Below are 9,486 nucleotides of genomic sequence, written 5' to 3'. Positions count from 1 at the left end.
AAGAAGCAAAATCTCGAAGAAGACTTCGCTGAAATGTATCAGCCACAGATACACCCTGTCTTGTTTTATTATATTTAAAAAGTGGCATTAAAGTAATTGTTTTGAAAGCAATGCCCGAACAATATTAATGATGTGGATATACAGTAATATGATATTGTTTTTGTATGTTTCCGTGTAGATTCAGGCGATTTACCCGTCCAGCTTGAACAGATCTGTTGCTCCAACATTTTTAGAATGCACTTGCCTCCCTGGACATGGCTGTGCTGTGTCACCTTCATGTGCTCGAATGAGGTGAAACATTCATATTTGTAAAGGCGTTCTGGCAGCTTTGGAGTGGCTAGCTGGCCAGTACCTGATACAAAGAGGTCTTTAACCTCAGGAAGTCCATTCTCAGAGCAGGATGGACAGGATTTTCCGAGGCCAGCAGACATTGTATCGTCCTGTGAACAATGCTACAAGTAAAGGGTATTTCCGGGTAAATCAAACTGTGAGTTTGCCTTAACATATGTATTTAATACATAGATGTGTGCCACTATATGAATGTATTAGCTATCTTGACATGGCATTTGGGGGGGTTGGTTTGGTCTGAAATATGGACACAGGCTGATAAAATCTTTGCGTTGCACAAGTGGTCAAAACTCGCATGTGACAATACTACTTGCTACAAAAAGAAGGCTTTAGGAACAACATACCGTCGATGGTGACCACAGAAATATTCTTCCAAGGAAGTAACTGTGACGTCATCAGAGCATTCACAGGATTGACCTTGGAAGTAGGAACAGGCAGTTGACATTACTGCAATTTATAGAAAATAAGTGGAAGGGTGTATTTACAGTTTTTTCCTTAATTCTCCAGATTATCAAGATATTCAATAACATTTTGCCAATAAATTTCCACATATCTTGCAGCCCTAGTCAAAACAATCATTACTTTTTTCATTCAGCCTATGTTACACTATTCCCATCGCACTTATTTTGGAACTACACTATAAATGGGACACTTGTTAATGCTAATGTTAATCTTTACAATACTTTGTTCACAAAACTGAGGCTGGCCCATTTCATCCACCACCACAGCTTTTGTTGTAGGGGGAATGGGCTCACAGAAAATCCATTGAACCACAGCCTCTATGTCATGGAAGATATCCTCTTGTGGGGCCTCCATTCACAGGTCTGCACAGCAGCGAACTCCATGGTCCAGTGGAACAGAGTCCAGGCCACCTAATAGCCGCTTCTTCTGCCACAGCATCTGTGGCACTTCTGAATGGCTATTCTCTCAGCTGAGAGTTTTTGCATTAAAAAGCATTGGCCTAGCCGGTTTTCATTTCGTCACATCTGTGAGAGCTGCTTTGTGGCCCAGGCAGAAACCGTTCCTGTCTGTTGCCTCCGGACCTGGACTGCAGTCAGGGATGTCCTTAAACTCTTGGAGATTGTGATTTCTAAAAAAAATAAAACAGCTGTTAAGCCGCCACCCTTGAAAACTGGTTGTGGACTATTAAAGGTAGTATTTTTTTTTTTTTTTTTTTTTTTTTTTTTTTTTTTTTTTTTTGTTTTTTTTTTTTTTTTTTTTTTTTTTTTTTTTTTTTTTTTTTTTTTTTTTTTGGGTTTTTTTTTTTTTTTTTTTTTTTTTTTTTTTTTTTTTTTTTTTTTTTTTTTTTTTTTTTTTTTTTTTTTTTTTTTGTTTTTTTTTTTTTTTTTTTTTTTTTTTTATTGTTTTTTTTTTTTTTTACTGAAACACTTTTGGTTGGCAAAAATACATGCCGACTAATATAGCAACAGGCTAGAATCATCATATGCATCCAAAGCAATATTAGCAAGTGATACTTTTACCATATGCATTCACTTGTCATGAAACAGATTCAATACTCAATACTTTATTATGATTAAACTAGGATGAGTATAAAAATGGAACATTTGGTGGAAAGGACTGTAGTGCCAGTTCAACTGCTGTTATAATTCAATATACTCACCAAGACTACCGAACTCTTGATGTTCTAGCTGAAGGCCTATCCTTCTGCCACAGGATCGTCTTCTTCTGGCTTGTGAAGCCTGCAAGAGACAAACATTTTTGCTTAACCCTTCAATCATCTAAATTACACCAATCATTGTAATGTGAAATGCCTCTGTAAGGACTTGCAGCTAATTGAAACTAAGAACATATTATACCACAGCATCACAATGACAATTTACATTTGGCATTACTTTTTATCCAATTGAGGATACACATTTAAAAAAAATCAACACAAGGCAGAAGGATTATCCAGTCACAGGCTCTGTACAATTATCTTGATTTATTTGAAAATGTTTTAAACATGCACAGACTTTGTCAATGAGGTATCTTTACATTACATAAATTTCTTGACTGTGTACACCCAAAATAACTTTGTTATGATATTATCTTTATTCTTAGATTTAGAATCAATGATATTAGTAAAGAACAAACCTGATGCGGAGCGTTGAGTTCCCGTTTGTCTCTCACGTACTGCGTGTGACCACTGGATTAGAAAGGGGTTCTCTTCCTGCCTTTTTCTTTTTCTTTTTCGGAGGGAATGGAAGGGTTTCAGTAGCCTATATTTTTTCAGAGGTTGAGATCAACAACAAAGTTGTAATACAACATAAGACAGCAGTGCTCTTATATTTGAGCAATTTATTTAACGGTTGCATAAAAAGGTCTAACGGACCCTTTACATTACATCAATAAAAAGCAATATTTACAGACTTGGGTATTTGCTTATCATGAAAAGCCTCACCCTGGCCTCATGGACACAGAGCCTCGCTAATCAATGCTGCCATGTGCATCCTGGCCTCATTGGGATCCTCAAAGACCCTCACACGGTTGAGGGACCATGGCATACAAAGAGAGAGTGAGTGATTAAAAGAGAAAGTGAGAGAGAGGTATTGAAAAAGAGAAGCGTGAGAGGAGTGATTGAAAGAGAAAGTGAGAGAGTGATAGAAAGAGAGACAGTGAGAGAGAGAGAATGGCTCTTAAAAGTGCCGTTGGTTTTATATGTGTGTGTGTGTGTGGATATGTGTGTGTTAGTGATATAGAGTTGTTAAGAAGCTGTAAAACAGGAAAAATAAAACATGATTAGGATTATTTAGAATAACAGTAACATCTGTGCACTCTATTATGCAATAATAATTTAGTATAATTTTATACTGTGCATATTGTTATATTATGAGGGACATGGCATACAAAAAATACAGACACAATATTACAAACAATACACAAAATGAAGAGAGTGCAATAATAATTAAATCTGTGCATTACTCTATTATGCAATAATATTTAGTATAATTTATATATCTTATATCCTCTACTATATATTTTAATTCTACAATGTAACAATCCCAATGTCCCCACTGGCCAGTCAAATCCTCTGGAAAAACTCCAGGTCCACATTTTTTGTTCCACTCCATCACCGATTCCACTATTACACTCTGTGTTGAAAGCTGTCTTTACAACACATGGGCAAATACAAGCATTTAAACATATTTTTCTAGCAGGCACCTCCACTATCCAACTGGGGGCGACAGCTAATGTTATTAAGCTGTATAACTATATAAATGCTATCCAGCTACAAACTTTTGACCGGAAAGCCGGAGGCTAGCTGAACGTGGCCGCTAGCTTGCGCGTAGCCTATTGTAAAAGCTAAACACACTACAAAAAATCATCGCCGATTCCACTATTACAACTCTGTGTTGAAAGCTGTCTTTACAACACATGGGCAAATACAAGCATTTAAACATATTTTTCTAGCAGGCACCTCCACTATCCAACTGTGCCGGGGACAGCTAATGTCATTTAGCTGTATAAACTATAAATGCTATCCAGCTACAAACTTTGACCGGAAAGCCGGAGGCTAGCTGAACGTGGCCGCTAGTTTGCGCGTAGCCTATTGTAAAAGCTAAACACACTACAAAACTTAACATAATATCCAGGAATGAAACGCTATAGAGACTGTGCTACAGTGGAATAAATAAAAGCAATATCATTTCGTGTTTTAAAGAAATAAACTCCCCTTGATTTTAGATACTTACTGTAGTCCGTTGTGAGATGAAATGAATGAAAGTGACGTGATCGTGGGCAAGGTCACGTGGCTACGTCACTGCCGTCAAGCGCGACATAACGTTGCCGTGGTAACGACGGCATCTTCTTCTGGTTTATCGTTGTTATAAAACAAATGATTATTATTACTATTAATGATCAAATATGAATTTAATTGTCTTTTAAATAACGTAAACTAAAGGGAACAATCTATTTGACACAGCTGAAGCTCTGGCCTTCCTTAAAAAATAACTAATCTAATAAAAATGCACCGTTTTTTGAGAACAAACATTGGTAAATAATGCACCATAATACATTCTGACGAAAAATAAAAATGATTATGAATACAAATAAAATAAAAGAAGCCTCCCGTGAGTTACTACAAGGTATAAAGTAGATTTTTAAAACGTTTTATAGAATAAATTGTTCACTGCAGGACGTTGTAGAAATGCGTGTGTGCACCACGACAAAGGAGCCTCATTCACTTTACATTGGGGTTGTTTGCGTGGTGCCGACACGCAAATATTAAAGATTCCGTGACTCCACCACGCAATGCAGTGTTAAGGAGTCGTGGTGGAGTCACGCATTCTGGTGAACCACACACACCACACAGCACGACACGACACGGACACACGACACACACACACACCACACAAGCCACACCCGACACACACACGACACACACACACAACACCACACACACCAAGGTCATCAAAATACGTCGACAGAGGACAAGACTAGCGACGAGGACCCACTTAAACGCGGGACGGAAATAACCCTTCGAGCAAAATTGAGAAACGAGTACCACTCATTCCAATATACAACGATCACACAGAGGAAAAATTCGACGAACTTAAGATTTTATTTCTTAAAGCTTGTACTTTGTCGAATTATTATACACAACAAAAAACTATGCAAACATGAGTAGTAACATAATAATATAAACTACAATTACAATTCGATTCTAGTCTTTGAAAAGGACCAAATCAGTTTATAAGAAAGTTAATAATTCGTGTTAGTGACCCTGGTGCAAAATTGAAATAGCATTAAACGTAATCTAACTAATCCTGGTGAAAAGTGGGTGGATTTGTCTACATATTAACGCAAATCAACATAATGACAATCTGGAAAATAGGTTTCACTGAATGATGTGAGTTATGACACCCGTTAGGGGTGTCCTCGTTCAACCCCCGCCTTCACAGACGGTCCCAAGTGCTGTACCGACTGACGTCACCCCAAACTTGACACGGAGGGGACTAGGCTTGTGGTGCGTGCACAGGTGCGACGGTGTTCGGTGTCAACATATGGTGAACACCATTGTAATAAAGGCTAAAACCTGTCAGTCTACAAATTGTTTAACGTTGGTTACACAGTATAACAAATCATCAATAACGAAATAAATAATGGCAAAAACACGGATGCTAACAGCCAATCAAAGGCAAAAAAATACGGATTTTAATCTCTCATAAAACAACGATTCATTAGTTATGGTTGTAGTCAAATATTGGCGACTCAAGTTATAAGTTTCCAAACGACGAATCGTATAGTTATAAGAAGGACTATATAGGAAAATAAAGACGATGGAATAGGTTTACAAGGTACGCGTCTAATTCCACGAAAACCGACCAAATGATCCGAACCTTACAAATGCTTCTAGAACGACAAGTCAAGAAGGCCACTCACTATGCTGATAGTGTAGTTTGTTTTGTTTTACCTCCATATGTTGCAATGTACAGAGGGCTTCTTAGAACACAGAACGTTTTACAAATGTCCCGTTGTTTTGTCCTGAGTACTGTGGTATCTGTAATTTCGGAGGCAGTGAAGAAACCCAATGATTTAATGCCTACAATCCTATAGCGCCAATCCGTTTTGTCCCCAAGTTAGGACTGTTTGGGCATCAGCTGCTTTACGAAACTTTAACAATAATAAAAGAAACATACCATACACGAATGTCCATTCATCGCATTAATCCGGGTATGTTGTCTCTATAGGACTATAAACGAGTGTAGATGTGTCGTGTTCGTGTGTCACTTACACTGGGAAAACGTTTTTCCGTCGGATAATAAGTACTGACTACTCGTCAACCCTCAGAAACGCGACCAAAACGAGTTTCCGCTTATATCATCTGGTATCCACTGACCGCTGGAGAGGTTAACGGACAGGTACAAGGAGTGAAACAAGTCAATTCCCTGACTTGGCCGCTGGAGACCATAGAGTGTCAGTACATGGGATGTCTGAAATTCGGGTCGTCCAATTCTTCTTGTGGTGACAATAAGTCATACTCTCTCCCCGTCTATTGTGATAATTTAATATTTCTCCAGCAATTTCTTCTGGCTTTTTTCCCACCCTTTGTATGAGTGCCTAATTTCCTTCCTCCCTTACATCTTTTGTCCTTGCCGACCTACTTGTCTCTAATTCTCTGCAGTAACTCTTTTTCACTTACTCTCCGTCTCTCTATATGGTCTCGGTCTACCCGTCGTCCTCCCACTTTAGGTCAGTCGGTCGTCTCTCTCCTGTCGACCTGGGCAGCCTCCTTGCGTACAAACACCCAATCTCTCAAGTCACTCGAGTTTGTGTGTCTAAATGTGCGTGGTATGACGTCAGGCGGTAATACCACGTGGACGCTAATAACACACACATACGAACAAAAGTCGTTTATCGCAAGACGTTGTCAGGTCGTATAACAGACCGTAGTGTGTGAGTGAGATGAGTTGGAACTACCGGGCGATGTACATTAGACTATAAATCTGGACATGCTACAGACCGGTCAAATGATTGAAACTGGCCTTAAGGACTCCGTAGATGAGCGATCGGACAGTCGTAACCATTTATTCTTTCGGTGATGGTACGAGTTGTACTAAATAGAACCTATGGCAGAGTAGTCAGACACCGTGTCAGAGTATTTTATCTCTATTAGTTAGTATAGCCACAAAATTTTGTTTGGGGCTAACAAACTCTATAGAAAGAGTTACTGACGAAGAAATGACCGACTGTTTTACTATGGAACTAGGACTCTATGGTCCAGTGAAACGTGTCAGTGACGTATATAAATCAATATGTGACAACGCACTTATGTCACAAAAAGTAAGGTGACACTCATAAATTAGCAACTGTAAGTATTAAAATACAACAATAATGATAATAACTAGTTCATACATCACGTTAAAGAGAAAAGTAAATGAACGTCGTCACTTTGAGAAAAACGGTGGGATTGAATTTAGACCAAGAATTAATGTGTAAATTAGGTCGTTACGTAGTAAAAAAATCTTATTAATAATGTTTTTTCAGTGTAACGACTTATAGTAAAATAATTGTTACTTTATTACTCGACTCAGTGCATGCGGTTCACATAAATTACACTAATTCTTTTTAAGTTACCATCCTTTCGATACAATGCTACACGAACAGAAAAACAGAACGTTCTCTGTTCGATACCTCGTCTCTCAATCAGCGACACTACAGTGATTCGCTGCGCCCACTAACCCTAGTACCTCATAGCCTTTGTGAAATGGGTTCTGACCTCAAGTAGTGACTATTATACTCGGTGACCACACTTCCTAGAATCACAGCAGTGTAACTGACTGTCGGTCTCTCACTCGTTACATGTGCAGTGATCAAAAATTATCTCTTCATTTCGATCCATAAGTATACAAATCAAAGTCTAACGAGGTAGGAGATTTTGCCCGTCGAACAGTATTTGGAAAAGACCGTAGAGTTATCTCGACTTAGCTTATTACATGCTCTCTTAGCCCACAGTGTGTCGAGGGTAATATCCCGCTCTCGCGTTTTTTGTCATTGCAGTCTAAGGAGGTAAGACCCATGGTACTTAGTTCCTGAGCGAATACGTGTATAGACTGCATCTCAGCAATGCTCAATAGTACGTCTATGTGACGACATAAAGCGCTTCTCAACGTAAGTCATATTAGGTTCTCATTTCCATGTGTTTTTGTGTTGGTACAGTCGCGTTTTTTAAGTCAAGTACCAACACTTTATAATACGATTACCGGGTACCAGTTTATAGATGTATTTAAATGCTACCCTTGAGTACTTACTACATAGAGCAATTGTCACTGCAAGAGTATAATTATAACAAAGTGATTGAGAAAGGACTCCTAGGCGACCTAACTACCAATAAATTATATAAATCGCGTCAATTAAACACGAGACGTGGTATATGTAGTGTCCCTCAAATGTTTACTATACTATGTAATTTCCACGCCATCGACTAAAACCTCTTGGTCGGAGCTCACGACGGATCTTGGACTTTTATGTGTCGGACGCTTCCTTTAGACCGGAAGTGAAGCAATGTCTCGGGGAGGAGGTTGTGTGGCTTGCGCGTGTACTGGTTACTCCCGGTGCTTCTATTCAAACACGTGCTATCTTCCAGACTGTCCGTCATCTACGTAGGTCAATAAATCGCCAGGTGTGGAGTCTACTAAACCGAGCACGGAAAAATGTCACGATGTCGAAGGTATCACTGTAAAAAAATACATAAAAAACAGTTTTCGTGAATCTGGAAAGTACGATAGCGCCTTACAATCTCGTAAGGTACCTATATTGTTTCACATAGAGCTCTGGCCCAAAGAGTTGAAGGATGGGTGGAAATTAATTGAATGTTCACATATAAACAAAGAACGATAACATGTCATACTTACGCTTACTACCAACCTACTGACGTTTCACAACTGACGTGAGGGAGTTCGTTTCTTTGGGACGCAACGGTGCCACAAGGACGACGATTTGTCACTAGTGTAGTCGGAGTTGCTCGTCGGCACCGTTGGAAGAAGGACCATAGGAGAGAACAAGAACAGTACTTTGGAAGCACATCTTCAAACGCACTACAGGTGAAATAAAAGGGTGACTCTACTATTAGTTCGGGAAGACAAGACGAGCTGGTGTTCTACGTTAGCCTAAAGAGGATACCTCTCGGGGGAAAGGGTAGTCGTATTTCACCTCAGTGGCGGTGCTCCTTGCTAAAAACTAGGATTGTAGTGATTTGTTCCGTTAACGGTACAAAAATAACAAGGGAAACCTATTACTTACCCCTACCGAACGACTACAACGGCAATACATGTTTCCAAAATGATTGCACCGTACGACAATAGGTTTCCGCGGGAAGTCACGCTTACTGTCATTCATACTTTTCGTTTCAACAAATTTGTGAAACAAAAGTTCTAGAACAAAATCAATCGAGTAATAATAATCTTATGGTAAAGTGAAATTGTTGAACTAAAGTTCAAAGTAACATCTCTCCCCGGAGATGTCGTTACAGTATCGCGTTAAGTAGTTCACTATAATGTATATATACACACATATATTATACACATAATATATTATATATACTACAATAATACATATATACATATATGTGGTATATGGTGGCTATACTGATTTATCATAGGATACTTTCAAGCCCAACCCGATAATCGGTAAAATTTG

The 9,486-nt window shown here is 38.8% G+C and overlaps 1 protein-coding gene and 1 long non-coding RNA gene across 2 annotated transcripts in view; one reads left to right on the top strand and one right to left on the bottom strand.

The window, feature by feature from the left end:
• Positions 1-9,486, top strand: part of LOC104950930 (exportin-2-like) — a 72,348-nt gene that overhangs the window by 40,502 nt on the left and 22,360 nt on the right. The gene's annotated exons all lie outside the window — the stretch shown is intronic.
• Positions 2,536-4,427, bottom strand: LOC104950929 (uncharacterized). Its single transcript, XR_798973.1, has 3 exons — positions 3,786-4,427; positions 2,750-3,755; positions 2,536-2,567 (listed from the first exon to the last, which is right to left on the bottom strand). It is a non-coding gene; the product is annotated as an uncharacterized lncRNA (long non-coding RNA).

The sequence above is a fragment of the Notothenia coriiceps genome, unplaced genomic scaffold (assembly GCF_000735185.1).
Source record: "Notothenia coriiceps isolate Sejong01 unplaced genomic scaffold, NC01 NC01_scaffold00018250, whole genome shotgun sequence".
Classification (NCBI taxonomy): domain Eukaryota; kingdom Metazoa; phylum Chordata; class Actinopteri; order Perciformes; family Nototheniidae; genus Notothenia; species Notothenia coriiceps.
This window is presented reverse-complemented; position numbering and strand designations above follow the sequence as displayed.